This window comes from Neovison vison, chromosome 11 (genome assembly GCF_020171115.1).
Source record: "Neovison vison isolate M4711 chromosome 11, ASM_NN_V1, whole genome shotgun sequence".
NCBI lineage: Eukaryota > Metazoa > Chordata > Mammalia > Carnivora > Mustelidae > Neogale > Neogale vison.
Window position 1 is genome coordinate 95064215 of NC_058101.1, and position 16141 is coordinate 95080355.

Genomic DNA, 16141 nt, shown 5'->3' on the forward strand with positions numbered 1-16141 from the left:
AACTCCATGGTCAGCGTGGAGCCTGACACAGGGCTCAGTCTCACAACCCTGGGATCATGACCCGAGCCAAAATCAAGAGTCAGATGCTTAACTGACTGAGCCACCCAGGCACTCCTAAAATTTCTAGTTTTAAGAACCTCACAACAATGTGCAAATTACAACTTTGGATATTATCAGTTTTTAAGACTATACTAGAGGGATATTACATTAGATTAACCACCTTTCTCTTGGGGAATACGTTGAAACACAAGCGGGTGACTTTTTCTAAATGATTCCAGTTGCCAGCAGAGCCAGGAAATGTGAAAGAGGCTTTCTTCCACAAAATGTCCCCTTCATTTCCACCCACCAAATACACACACCAAAACCGTTATTTTACCCCTAAACTACCCCAGGAGTTGCTTGCTGTTAAAAAATGGAGTTGAATGGTTTTTAAAAAAGGGGGGGATAGCTTGAAATTTTGGACAAAGTGTCCAGGTAATAACAAAGACATGAAAAAATAAAGGGAAATGGTAAAAGAAGGGAGATATGTGGAGAAAGAAGATTATACTTTTGAAAAGAGGGCTGTTGCCATTCTTTAGGTTAACGGTTTTCATAGCCTTAAACTCTTTGGACTGTCTTGCAGCTCTTTTAGAAGCCATAACCCTCAACATGAGGGTTACTAATCCATACCATATTGCTAGAAGGAAATGCCAAGAATTAATTTCATGTAGACATAGTAGCAAGCACAATAAAGGCAAAGAATTCTCAAACTAGGCTTTTGGTCGGCTTTTATATAGTACTACTGATTAGAGTCTTTCTTCTTCACATAACATCATTTTATAAGTCATTTGGGTCCATTCAGGAGTGTGTGTGTGTGTGTGTGTGTGTGTGTCCCAAGGCCACCCAATGCTAACCTTCCCTGTCCTGATGTTCCTTCCTTTGGATGCACTTTGGATTAAAACAATGGCAAAGCACAAATGTAGATTGCCAGCAAAGGTGACCTTGCTTTACTATTAGATTACAGGCTGGTTTCTATAAAAATCAAAGTTACCTTTGAGCATTGCTGTCCTTAAGTTTGGTGAAAAGAACCAGATGCTTCCCTAGCTTATTGCTGGTCAAGACGAAGCATTTAATTAGGCCTCCACAGGAATGGATTTGAGTCTGTCTCGGCTCGAATGTTCTTACGCTGCTACTGCTTGCAGTTTCCATTAAGGAAAGCAAAGTAGCAACACTATAGGTAATTATGAGTATTCGTGGAGAAGGTCATTCTACGAAGACATGACATGTTCCATTTTGCCAGTTCGTGGGGGCTGTCTGATTATTTTTAGAATGGAGTGGAATCAACCCTTGCTTTCTCAGAGAACTCAAAGCAGGGTCGATGCCTGGTTTGAATTGCTGACAGCAGCTCCAGCCAGGTTATTGCCGCAGTTTCCCGGGCCAGATGCATGAGCCTCTCTTCCTGCCAGCCTCGCGCTCACCGCAGCTGCCTCCTGGTGCTCCCAGCTGCCGCAAGACAGCCCCTGCCAGTCACACGCTGGGACCTCTGCCAGCTCCCCAGCAGTCCCCACCTGCCACACGGCAGCCCTACACCCCTTGTATCAGCCCTGCTGTCACGTGCAGAAAAATCATTCAAGGGGATGCCTAAAATTAACTTCCCCACAGAGTCTCTTTCCCCTGAGTTTAGTGTTTGTGTGAGGTGTGGTTTAATTTTCTCCTTTTAGACAGTTTGCATATTTTTGGTTTTGCAAAGGGGTTCTTAGGCTGGTACACAGGCTGAGATGCTCTTGCAAACGTAAGTTTGCTTCTGACACATTTGACCACAATTTCCTTCAGCTTAAATCTCTGAGCGAAAACAACTATATGTTAAGTTTGGAACCCAGATTTTAAAAAGTACAGAACTTTAAATGATCTTCTTCTAAAGTACACAAAAGGCATAAGTTAGCAAAAAGAAACATCAGAATTCATACTTTCGGTATTCTTCAAGTCCCCATAATTCTCAGTCTTGAACAAACAACCACAAAAAAAAAGGGGGGGGGGGACAGGTTTTGTTGTTGTTATTGTTTTTAAAGATTTTATGTATTTATTTGACACAGAGAGAGATCACAAGTAAGCAGAGAGGCAGGCAGAGAGAGAGGGGGGAACAGGCTCCCCGCCGAGCAGAGAGCCCGATGTGGGGCTCGATCCCAGGACCCTGAGATCATGACCTGAGCCGAAGGCAGAGGCTTAACCCACAGGTGCCCCAAGGGGTTGTTTTTTAAGTGGTAATCAAATACCGTCTGTGGTGTACGATATTAGAATAGATGGAAAGGTGAAAAACACTTAAGACATGGGTTCTGTTCATAAGCAGATTTCAGTTTATTCCAGGGCTGGAATAGCATTTTACAGAACCCTACAACATCAAAAACTCACCCCACATTTAATTACACATCGTATGTCACAGCCTATGTATATGTAACAGTGCCAAATGTTAGGGGAAAGACAGATCATTGGTTGCTACATCAAGCTACAAAGTCTTCTAAGAAAGTTGATCATGAGTTGGGCCAACTTGATTGGATGAGGGGATGTGTGGTAAAAATGTGGTGCCCAGATTGTGAAACATCTTGAACGTCCAAGTTATGGAGTCGGAATATCATATTGTCAGCAATGAGAAGCAGTAGAAAGTGGCCTGGCTGGAGGCGTGCCATGATGACCTTTGGAGTAGGCTGAACCTTATGAATTTGCCTATTTTTGTAAGTCAAAAGCATCCAGTATCAGTACTCTTGTAAGGTTCAACCTACTATAAAAGACAAAATGAAGAGAAAAGCAGCTGAAAAGTTTTCTTTTCTCACAAACCTCTTGTTCTATCAACTAATTTGCCAAATTATCCCCTTTAGAGTATCTAATTTCTCAGACAATGAGATTTTTTAAAAATAAGAAAAAGATGAGAAGACAGAACAAAAAGATAAGGGGACAAAAAAGGCCTGAAATTGGGAAGAACCGTGGAGCATTTTTTAAAATTCCTTAACAAAGAAAAAGTAACAATATTTTCTTGGCGAGCTCTCAAGTAAACCTGAACTAACACTTCAGTCAGGTCACAAGGAATAGAGCAATTCTGAAAAATTTACACATGGATCTATTTTGAGTTTAACAAAATAGAACTTGACTTATATATTTTCCCTTTCCTCCCCAATTAACTGTAATTTATATTTCTAAAAGAAAATTAATTCCCGATTCCAGGCACTGAACAGATTCTGGCAACTTGTGTCTTATCCATTACTTGAATTTACAATTTGGAGATAGAAGAGGATATCCATTTACTTGCATTATGTTTGAGGGGAGAATTGGATTTTCTTCAGATGATACAATTGAAATGCCAAACATTTGGCTTCGCCACGTAAAAGAACAATGTCCTGCTGCTCTATAATCTTCACAGCTGGGATCATTTAACTCTCAGCCCACACTCTGGGACCTCTCTACCTACACAGAAGGAACTATAAAAGTACATGCTAAGGACTGGAGTCAGTAAAATATTATTCTTGTTGATCATGTATCATGCCATGGAGAGCCTCCAACCATGATTAAAACCTCATGTTGACCCTTCACCCCCCCATTTGGCCCACATCTTTCTGCTTCCTTCTCAGCAACCATTCTTCTCCCAGCTGAACACTTTCTCTAGGTCCTTTATGGAAAGGAGTGTTATTTCCTTGTCACCTTCTTATCCTTCTTTTTCTGACATAACTACAAGGAAGCAGAAGAACAATATAATAGACAATGGTAAAGTACAAAACAAGACTGGTCATGAGAACTACAACCTTCATGCAAGTAAAACTAGGTCTAGACTTGTTCTCGCCTACTTTCTGTATTATTTTTCACTGCCACAACGTTTTCCTATTTCCATAAAATTTGGGATCTAATAAAACTTTTTCCTCTTCCCTTCCTAGGAAACTAATGTGCTTCCTTTGTTCTGAGGCAAGGAGCTTCAATCTTGGTCTCTGTAATTCTCTGAGACAGAAAATAAAATTGATGAGGGCCTAATTTTGTTAAAATATATTTTAAAAAAGTTTCATTTACATGTGCCAAGACCTCTGCCAACAGCCTGTATTTTAATCTTTGAACTTTCATTGATTGTTTGCACCCATCTTTCCTCAGAAAGATACACTTCATCTTAGATTCACTTTCTAAGTGTCAAAACTCAAGTTTCTAGAGTGTCCAGAAGGATAATACCAATGATGACAGGGAATGAGGTGTACAAAAAATAAGGAACAATAGGGGCTGTGATGGTCTAGAAAGTTCATGCCCCATCTTAAGGGAGCCACAGCAAATAAGCATAGCCAATGATTGCTTCATAAAAACTAGGACAGTATTTCCAGACGTTTTAATATTTTTTCATATATTTTAACTTGAGAAGCTAATTAAAAATTATTTTAAATATTTTATCAACCAAATGACAAATCTTTATAAATGTAGCTTAAGTTTTTAAGTTCATTCATTCTAATGGTAAGTAGAGTTATGCCTACAATTAAGTAGGTCATCCATACCAAGCATTGGCAAATATTTCTATAAAGAGCTAAATAGTAAACATTTTCTGTTTTGCAGGTAAAATGGCCACTAAGCTCTGCCCCTGTAGTGAGAAAGCAGCTGTATGTAAACAAATGATTCATGGTTATGTTCCAATTAAATTCTCTTTACCAAAGAAGGATAGGGAGACATATTTGGCCTATGGTCACATTTTGCTTAATCCAGTCTATACATACCTTTATACAGCTACCCATTGAGAGTTTTATTGAGTAAATACCTAATAGTCCATTTATTCCATATACGTCAACTTAAGTGATGCTTGCTTCTGTGGGTTCTGCATCAGATTAGACCCCCTGCTTGGTGTTTCCATTGCATCCATGCCTGTCCTACCACCATATTCATCAAAACATTACATTGTTTTATAACTGTTAATTGGTTCTGGCTTTAATTTTAAGCCATTAAAACAATTTAATTGTTTAACTGTTAATTGGTAGACCATAATTTTAGGGTGAACAACAACTTTGTCATGTTATTTGATATCTACGGCGCATGGCATACAGTAATCATACAATAAATATTTTCAGTGTACTCTCTGGTCCTCTTTTCTAATTAATTTAAATTAGAAATGTTTTACTATTTTATTTTCAAAAGGAGAAAGCAGGAAGCTATCAGATGTCAAGTGTTAATACCTTCCTCTAAACTGGAATGTATCTTTATCAAAATTACTCATGAAATGGCACATTTAATTGTTGTAGGAAATTGCATTAGGAAATTATGGAACTTATTGTAGTGATTTCTCTGACATAACAAGGATTAAGAGTCAGATTGCTGGATCCACACTCCTTGGGTTACATATCCCACCCTCACCACTTACTATGTATTATTATTAAAGTTACTTGGCTTTTCTTTTAACTCAAGTTTTCCTATGAACTGTGGATAATAGTCATACCTTTCTTATAGAAAGTTAATGGATATAAAGTCCTTAGAGAAATACCTAGATATCCTAAGCTCTCCATAAATCTGAGACAATCTTTACATTGTCCATAATTGAAATCATCCTGCAGTCTCCCCCAGGACACTACTGACGCCACCCAGTTGAGTCTTGTCCCGGCCATCACACAACAGCTTGTCACACTTACCACTGATCTCCATGTTACCACATCTGATGGTCATTGCCACCTCTATTAGCACTTTGAAAGAAGTGATCCCTCCTTCCTTCTAGAAACATGTTCTCTATTTTGCCACAGAATACCAGTCTTGCTTCTTATGCCCAGTTCACCAGCATTTCTGCTCAACCTCATTCTTGCTGCATCCCTAGCTCATCCTCTTGATCTTAGAATGCTCTCAAATTCAGGGCTTAAGTCTCTCCATCTCCACTCATGTCCAAGGTAATATCATTCACATTTAGGGCTTTAAATTTGATCTAGTTGCTGACTCCCAAATTTATCCTCTAGCACTGAACTTTTGGGGAACTGCAAACTGACGTACCCAGCTCCTACTCAAAACCTGGACTTGTCTATCTGATTAGAATCCCAAGTTCAGTATGTCTGAAAGCAAACCTTTTTTTTCCAGTTCTATCAGTAAATAATTGACATACATCACTTTGTAAGTTTAAGGTGTACATATGATTTGATTTACATATGGTTTGATTTACATATATTGTGAAATGATTAGCACACACACATACATCTGCTTCCTCAGTAGTCTTTTCTATCTTAATAAATGACAACTTGATTTTTACCAATTGTTCTGGCCTAAATATGCAAAGGAAATCTTTATCTTTATTACTCACAGCCAACATCTGCAAATTCTGTCAACTCTATCTTTAAAATACTTCTAGGATTCAAAGCTGCTCACCCATATTGACTATTTCCACATAACCCAAATCCTGTCATCTCTCACATTAAATATTTTGGTATCTTCAGGTCTCATATCCTGGTCTTCAACTTTGTCCTTCTTACAGCCGTACTCCACAGAGCAGCCAGTCTAAGCCTTTAAAACGGAAATCAGACCATGCCACCCATCTACTATAAACTCTCAACAGCTCTGCATTTCACACAACAAAGTTCAAAATCCTCAGCATGGCCTTATAGGTTTTCCATGTTCAATCTCTTCTAAACTCTCTTACCTTTACACTCTCTTTATCATTCCTTGAGCTCTAACCCCACTTACTAATCTTTGAGAACACCAATAACACTCTTGACTTAGGGCCTTTACAGTTGGAATTTTCTTTACCTAGAATTCTCTTCTCCTATCTATCCTCAGCTCCTACACCTCCTCCATGAGTCTGCACAAATAACACATCAGTATGACCTGTAGGTCTACTTTATAAAAAATAGTATCTCCAGATGTACCCTAACATCCTTGTTCTGCTTTAATTTTCTACAGAATACTTTTCACTATTTGACATATTACATGATGCATATAATACACTGTCCATTCTCCATACATACATTAGAAAATAAGCAGTATGAGAACAAGAACTTTAGTGTTCTTTTGAGTGTTCTGTCTACCACATTTTCAGTAATACTGGATGTACCGTACATGCTCAATAAATGTTTTTGGATGAATTTGTCATATTTAGACAGATTTTATGTGTATTTGCCAACTTCTGACCAATTTGTTTCGGTGACAGCCAATGGTTCTAAGTAATATGGCCTTCCCAGAAATATCAGCCCCCTCCTTAGGTAGATTTTAAGTGGATTCCAGAGGCCCACATGGGGGCACATTAAGACCCAAACCAGTGGCGTTTTGTCGGTATGCAATTCAAGAGACTGCTCTCGTTAAAGATGTAAGACAAAGTTATAAAGTGACATGGGCCAGAGGCTCTGGATTACAGTTGAGAAATAGGAGCCAAGGATCAGGACTTGGTAAAAGCAAGACAAAGTTATAAGAAAAAAAGAATCCAAATACAAACACTGAGTGAGTCTCTTTAACTCTGGCAACACAGACTGGGTCTTTCTCTTGTGAAGCTGGTCTTAATGCCAAGCAACATTCTATTACACAAAATCAAGTTACCACTGAATATCTTCCCCATCGGAAACTCTGCTTTTCAAACTTTTATAATGTTAGTGCTTAGTAAAGTATTCTACGTATAGTAAGCACGTAATGGGCATGCAATAAAGCCAGTGATAATAATAATTTTTTTAAAAAGTAGGAGTTGTACGGTCCCAACTTATTAAAATGCATGTGGGATTCTCAGCAGGTAAATACTCTCAGAAATGTGTTCCTTTAGCAGATAAAGCACTTTCCTCAAATTTTGTATCCCTGTTGAAGTGCAGATTACTGATTGCCAGCTAAGCAAACTGGGGAAACAATTTTTGTGTCACCTTTATTGGAAAAAGCTGTGAAAGGCATAAGGAACTAAACGTCAAAGAGAAAAGAGGGATTCTTCTTTGGGATATCCCCGGTGGTGATGACAACCTTTCAACACTATGCTTATTTAGCATTTTCATACCCGTCATTTCACTTCTTTCAAGGAACACTCAGTATGCCTTTAACTTAACAGATGTCTTCGTGGCCTCATGCACATATTAAAGAAAATCACCAAATGTCTCTATCGTCTCAATAACCCAAAGAAGCTTATTGGTAGCTGGACATATTATATCTTACATATGGGCTATTTGTCCTTAGCACATTTAAGAAATTGTTCAAATTACTCTTCTCCCTCATCAAAATTAAATTGTCAAGGAATTGATAATCTGACAAATTACCTTTTTAATGGGTTTTGTTTACATATATCATCACAAAACCTGACAAAGGTAAATTTGACTTTATCCAAAGGACAATGACTGATTTGAGTGGGGTTTTTATGTTAAGTAATAGATTATTTGATTATATGACATTGAGGCAATATTTGATGCTTGATGTTTAATTTTCTATAATCCAAAAATTGCCTCTCCTTTAGGAAAAAAAAAATCCATTGAATTAAGGTCACTTTAGGAAGAGGGACTATCCTTGTTTATTCCTCTAGTCTTGGCATGATTATCAATAATGTCTCTTTCATTCTGTAAAGTGACTGGATAATTAATTACATGGTCATCCTAACCATACGACTATTCTATGCTGCTGCTATTTCTCCAAACACCTTTTAGCTCATCTGTCCAAATTGCTTTCAAGGTCAATCACCCAAACTGGAGTAACAGAATAATATTTTATAATCAAATCACATCGTTTGACCAGAATAGTCTTAAAAAGTTGATCACTCATTTTATAAGAATTAAAAATGTTTTTCAGTTACTTCTAATAAGCACCCTTTCGGGGGGGGGAGTCACTGAGAATTTCAAAAAGTGTTAGCAGCTAAAGCCAAAAATAACTCCCCCAGTAGGAACAGCAACCTGAGCAGTAGATGGAATAACAACTGCTATTTACTGGGCATCTGCTATCTCCTAGGCCTCGTGCTAAGCACTTTGTATAAGGGAGTGGATATAGTCTTCATGTCAACCATGAGAAGCAGATATTATTATCCCTATTTTACATATGAAAAACTGGGGCTCGGACTTAGTAATTTTAGGTCACTTGACCAGGCCTCATGGATCACAAATTGCAGAGCAGACACTCCAGACCTGTTTAACTTGATTCTCAAATCCATGGCTCTCAACGCTGAGAGATACTGTCTCTCTAATCTCTCATTCTAGGAAGGAGGTCACTAAATGCATGGATGAGGAAGATGTGTCCTGAGGATAGTGGGGATCCCATTCTGGGCGGGAACATAAGGTGATGGTAGGGAGTGGCCTAAGAAAGGTGGTGGGGAGCTACCTTCTAAAGGACCTCATAAGCCAAGTTAAGAAATGTTTAGTTATCATACATATAATAAGGACTTAATAGAGTTTTTCATTCAGAATAGTGACAAGATTAAATTTGTTTCAGAAACACAAATTTGGGGGCACCTGGGTGGCTCAGTGGGTTAAAGCCTCTGCCTTCAGCTCAGGTCATGATCCCAGGGTCCTGGGATCAAGCCCCCGCATCAGGCTCTCTGCTCAGTGGGGAGCCTGCTTTCTCCTCTATCTCTGCCTGCCTCTCTGCCTACTTGTGATCTCTGTCAAATAAATAATTAAAAATCTTAAAAAAAAAAAAAAAAAGAAAAGAAAAGAAAAAAAGAAACACAAATTTGAGGGAAAGGAAGAGGTAAAATTAGAAAAGAGAGAGACCAGGCATAGGAAGCTCAGTTCAGAGGCTAGTTCTAAAAAAGGGATAACAAGATCAAACATGATGTATGACAGTAAGAATGAGATGGAGGGAGTTTGTGTGAGAGATATTTAGGAGATAGAGAAGGCTCTACAAGTGACTGCTGAGGTAAAGAAGGATAAATAAAAAGAGAAGGAGGACTGAACTATGACTTGAGTTCTTGAGCAAAAGGTGGTGCTATATACTAAGGGAATGCAGTTAAGTTGCAGGTCAAGGTCTTTGCTGGGGGTGGGGGAGCAGATGGAAATCAAGAGTTGAAATAAAGAAATAAAGAGTTGAGTTTAAGAATTGTGAGGTTTGTAGTTACTACTGTTGATTTCATAATGACAAGAGATAGGCAGGAGAAGGGGAAGGACAGAATTACTGTGATAGGAAAGATCACAAGTTAAAATATTTTGAAACCTTGAGTACATAAAGTTATTAAGGTAAAAAAGAAAGTGTGAATTCTAGACTAAGGAATTTCATACTGACTTTACCCCATCCAGATTCCTATCTTGAATCAGAAAATTCATAATGATTCCTTGCCATTCCTCTTACAAGTAGAAGAACACACTAACACTTTTCTATTTTGTCTGGTATAAGGTATAGAGGATATTATTCAAAACCTAGATAGTTAGTAGTGCATTGACTCCTTTAAGCCAGAAATAGTGTGTTTTTATGTTCAATGCAGTATTACTATGATTTCTGTTCTATTAGTTTTTAAAGCCACTTTAAAATAGCAAAAAATAAAAATAATAACCTTATGTCTCTTCCATGGCTATTTTTTGTGCCCTACATTTGGGCATCGTGGTCTAGCTTGCCCACAGCGATAAGATTTTGTGTAGAAACAAACATAAAACAACCAAGGGTGGTCAGTTCTTTCTAATTCCTTGGTAATCCTTTCTAAGGAAAAAGGGGAAAAACAATGTAAAGGTTTCTCATTCATTTACATCTGATGGCTTTAATACCAAGTATTATACTCTTTTTCACTCCAGTGCTTAAATTCCCTACATATTCAATCACTAACAATAAGCAATAATATGCTGGGAAATTGTAATTCTAGATGTATGCTTTATTTTATTCTAATAAGTGTATGACTCAGCTAATCTCCCTTTAAGCTTATTTTGGCTTAAAATGATGACATTTCAAAATACCATGTGAAACTCAATAGTTGTATCTTATAAGAAGTTAATCATAGACACAAAGAATAGAGGCAAGTTGGTGTAAATAGTGTTAGATATCCGTTAGCTTGTTCATTTCCACAAATACATAAAAAACCTGGGGCTGTACTTAAAGGTAATCTATAAGAGAATACTAAATAAGAGCTTTATTTCCTGTAGTAAGAAAGTCTATACAGACCAACATGAGGAGAGTAAAATAAGGGCCCTGATTGTTAAGCTCCTGGCATTTTGGTCCACCTTGGTTGTTTTTTGGTGATCAACTCTTATCATATCCAGGAATAAATTCTTATGTATAAATAGAATTGATCTGAAGACAACATTTTCTTCAAGGTTATTTTCTACCCGAAGCAAATGAGCCATTTCTTTTCATTCTATGGCCCTGTCACTACATTTATACAATGTGCTATAATAGAAAAATAAAACTTTTTAAGAATTCTGTCACTTCGGGACGCCTGGGTGGCGCAGTTGGTTGGACGACTGCCTTCGGCTCAGGGCGTGATCCTGGAGTCCCGGGATCGAGTCCCACATCAGGCTCCCAGCTCCATGGGGAGTCTGCTTCGCTCTCTGACCTTCTCCTCGCTCATGCTCTCTCTCACTGTCTCTCTCAAATAAATAAATAAAATCTTTAAAAAGAATTCTGTCACTTCACTGATTCGTACCCTTGATAGTCAATTTTTTTAACTATTAAGGTAAATTTTAAAGGAGGAAACTTTTAGAAATCACAAAAGTAAGTCATACGTGAACCAATCAAATAGAAATTGAGCTTTGCATATACATTGTTTTCCTTTGTTTATACTGGATCTGAAATCAAATATAATTACCTTTCTCCAAAATGGCTTTCTCTCACACTTGGAATTTATTTGATGGAAAAAAATTTCTAATCAGTCATAAAAGACCTTGAAGAAAGTGATGAGAAAACTCTGCAAAAGTCTTGACTGATAGCATTTGAAGAACCCATGCACAGTATATGCCTGAGAAGTGTCTGAAATTCTTATTGAATGGAGACAGAGTACTCAGATGTCTAGCTTTGTGAATAATTAATAAATTAGTGTAGGAATAATTAAAATCCTTTCTTAACCTGAGGTGAGTGGGAAGAAAAGTCTCTTCTAGCATTCTCTATTCTCTTCCATGAGGGTCACGGTATCATTAGCATTTTAATATACTGAAACAGGCATAGATAATTTGCTCTATTTGTTCCAAAACTGAACCTGTTTTAGTGAGGTTTACTGTTAAACTATAGTTTTTAGTTTGATATTAATTCAATATATATTCAGTGTTCATAAAACATGTCAGTAGCTTTGACCACTTAAGATGAAAATGTATCTCAAATACAAATGATTTCATTCATTTAAAAACCATGTCTCCTCTATTCTGTGTCAAGCATGGTAGAAACAGAGAAATACAAGCTCCTTCCCTTTATGGCTTAATGGTCAGGAAGGAAAGGTTGATAAGCAAATTGATAATCATAAACACAATCATAAGAAAATTCTTGATTATCTTGTTGTAGAGGATAAATAACTGCCTAGAGAATTAAGAAAACTTTAAAGAAGAGTTGAGATTTAAAATGTGTTTTGAAGGTTGAATAGAAGTTTTCAGGTGAAGCCAGGGAAAGGCATCCCAAACTGACCAAATGCGCAAGCAGAGAAGATGTAAAGGAAGATGGCCCATTTATTACTTAGGGTAAATTCTAAATGCTATTATAAAGAGAGTCAAGTGTATATAAATAAAAACAAAGGCTACCTCTCCTTCATATAAAACAGATGTTCCTGGTTGACATGTGGCTTTTCTCCATGCAGTGATTCAGAAACCCAGGCTCCTTCCTTGATGGTCTCTGCTGTTTTCTAAGGTATGATTACTTTCTGCCTCCAACCAACGATAGGATGAGAGATCTTGAAGGGTTCTATCTGCCAGCCCAGAAATGGCACACTACACATCTGTTCATATTCCATTTGCTACAGCTCGGTCAGCCATATGGCCACAATTAACACTAAGGGAAGCTGGGAACCGTACTCCAGTGTTGCCTTCTGGAATTCAAGACTTTTTTTTTTTTTTTAAAGATTTATTTATTTATTTGAGAGAGAGAGAGAGAGAGAGAGAGAGCTTGAGCCGGAGGAGCAGAGGGAGAAGGAGAGAAGTCGGCTTGGCAGGGAAGGCTAATTTTTCTGGAGAAAAACAAAACCTCAGTGACCTGTCACTGTAAAAATATAATGTAAATATTTGCTTCTTGCAAACCCATACAAGGAGGGTTGTCAAGAACGCCCTGCCGAATGCCTTCATTCAAGGACTGTTTTCTTCCACATAATAGTGAGACCATATTCCCAGACCCTTAAGGCTTCCTCCTGACCCTTAACAGCGACCAGAAGGCAAAGGAGAGAGAATCATGTGAGGGGCCAGGTCTGCAAGTGGTGGACATCCCTTCTACCCATGATCCTGTGAGTGGAAATTAATCATTAACTAATCATTTATTCCCATCTATGAAATGCCTGTGAAGTAATGTCTAGTTGCCTGCCAAATAAAATAAGTATTTGTGGAAAAATTAGTGGGTCTTTGACCCTCTTGTATTCTGAAGATACCTTGTGATTTCCACACATAGAATACCATTGTCACCTCCCCAAAAGAAGACAGCCAAAATCTCATCCGATCACCATCTGGAGCTCAGAGTCTAGAATCTCCAGGAGATGTGCAGTCTCTAAGTGCAAATGTTGTTCCTGGTGATGTTATATACTAAGAAAATACATTTGTTTTGATGTGATATATATATATGTGTGTGTAATATATGTAATATATACACATATATGAGTGTGTATATATGTGTGTGTGTGTATATATATAGTTATATATACAGTATAGATATATATATGTTATATATACAGTATAGAACAGGGGCAGAATAATTACAATACTTATATCCATTTGAAGAGAGGAAGAATAAAAGCAGTCATTTGCAGAGACTCTGAACCTTTTGGGCTGACATGGTAAGTAAAGGTTCTTTTCCTGGCACTGGGTAAAGTTTCCTAAATTCTACCCTATTTCCACCTTCTGGAAGGAACTCAGGAGCTCTTCATTTTTTGTTGTTGTCCATGTGCCCTGACTCACCCCATTAAAAGGTTCTCCATTCTCCGTCATTTTTCACAGGGGAAAAAAAAAAAAAAGTCATCACCTGGTAGCCTCAGATGTATTTAATAGTTTGAACATTCAAAGACTTGATTCATGGACATTGTTTCATTGACAATAGCAGTCCTTCAAAAACTTAGTGGTAGGTTTCTGTTTCATTAGCATCTAGTTACTTTCATACACCTGCAACCATACTCAGAGTACTTTCCTTTTTTTTTTTTTAGCATTTTTTTTCCAATTTATTTATTTTCAGCATAACAGTATTCATTATTTTTTCACCACACCCAGTGCTCCATGCAAGCTGTGCCCTCTATAATACCCACCACCTGGTACCCCAACCTCCCACCCCCCCCCCCCCGCCCCTTCAAACCCCTCAGATTGTTTTTCAGAGTCCATAGGGAATTTGGGTAAATTGGAAGGGGAGGTGAACCATGAGAGACTATGGACTCAGAGTACTTTCCTAGGCCTTGCTTTATTTCTACGCTTGCTCGCCCTTAAACCCTATGTCTCAGGGCACCTGGGTGGCTCAGTGGGTTAAAGCCTCTGCCTTCAGCTCAGGTCATGGTCCTAGGGTCCTGGGATCGAGCCCCACATCGGGCTCTCTGCTCAGCAGGGAGCCTGCTTCCTCCTCTCTCTCTCTGCCTATCTCTCTGCCTACTTGTGATCTCTGTCTGTCAAATAAATAAATAAATAATCTTAAAAAAAAAAAACAAAACCCTATGTCTCAGCTTAATGTGTTACCTTGACACCAGGTGGAGCAGTAGTGCCCAAATGGGAGGATAACCTTTAATTTTCTTTGTTTATGGGATTGAGTAACTCACTTCAACTGCAAAGTCTCACTGGGTTGTCAGTACTCAAAGCCTTTTTTCAATCTCATCTTTTATATCTCTTAACCATTTGGAGTTCAGAATCAGTTGACTTGTCTTCCTAAATAAGGCCTCCAAATGACTCCTACAGCTTTTTTTGCAACAAATAGGCCAACTATTTTCTGAGTTCTTCTCTATCTTGCAGTGCCTAATCGGACTCACCCAGAAGTAACCAATACTCCTATACAATGTTTTGTTTAGCAACTTCTTTTCATAGAGATAGCATTAGCAGGCTTGAGGTCTACCTTTCTAGTTATCATATTACATTTTTAACAGATATTTTGCCGAACCTCACCTGTCATCCTGTTACATCTGCCCCTTTGTAGCTCATTTCCCAGCCACTGAACCATGGACACATACTTCAGGTTTTATTAGAGCAACATCCCCCCACACACTCAAAATCTGCCTCGGTCTAGTAGGCTAACAGTTATTAGAATCAATAATTGATGTCAATGGATTATCACCATGCTCCAAAAGCTTCTTTTTTGTTTGCATCACATCCAATGTAGGTTGAGGGAAAACACTGCCTCATGTAATCAATTAGCAATAATCGCGCCTCGGATAAACCTCATTGGCTACGATACTGCCACTGCGCAAAGCTTGCCTCATGTAATCATTCGCAGATCCAAACTTCTGTCATTTCAAGTCTCTGCCATACCTTGGAGGCTTAAAATCCCCCATGTACTGTCCACATCTGGCCTGCAGGTGAAAAAAGAGAAAGTGAGCATGGAGAATTATTTAAGACTTAAAGGGCCAGGCAGGGAAATGGTATATATCATTTCCATGTGAATTCTGTTACCCAGCACTCAGAGACATGGCCCCATCTTAATGCAAAAGATTGAAACATAAAGAATGTAAGGAGCAAGATAACACAGATAGCGATTACAGCTATAAGTTTCTGCTACAAAAAGAGAGAAAATGGATTTTTGATGAGCAACTAGCAGTTCCTGCCTTAGCCCATTTCCACGATGCTGCACTACTTAAAAATTGAGCGATGTGGGTTTAGCAGCAACAGACTTTTTATAACTTAGGGCCACCAGCTATGGCCAATGATGACAAAGAAAAATACATAAGAGGGCCAAATAATTGAAGTCCTTTTATGTCATGGTAGAGATTTCTTTTCCATTCTGTACTCAGAAAGAATCTGAGATGTTTTTTCACAGTAGAATAACACAATCACATTTACATTATAGAAAGATTATTCTAGAAATATAAGAAGAAGAAGGAAATTTACATTAATTGGACATCAGTTAGCACCATAAATTACCTAGGTGCTATTTCATTTAACTCTAGGAACACACTTGTAAAGTAGGTAATTTTATTGTGTCCCATTTTGAC

The 16141-nt window shown here is 38.1% G+C and overlaps 1 pseudogene; it reads right to left on the minus strand.

Annotated features, from left to right (window-relative positions):
* Positions 1-15224: 15224 nt before the first annotated feature.
* Positions 15225-15404, minus strand: LOC122890624 (annotated as a pseudogene).
* Between the last annotated feature and the right edge of the window lie 737 nt (positions 15405-16141).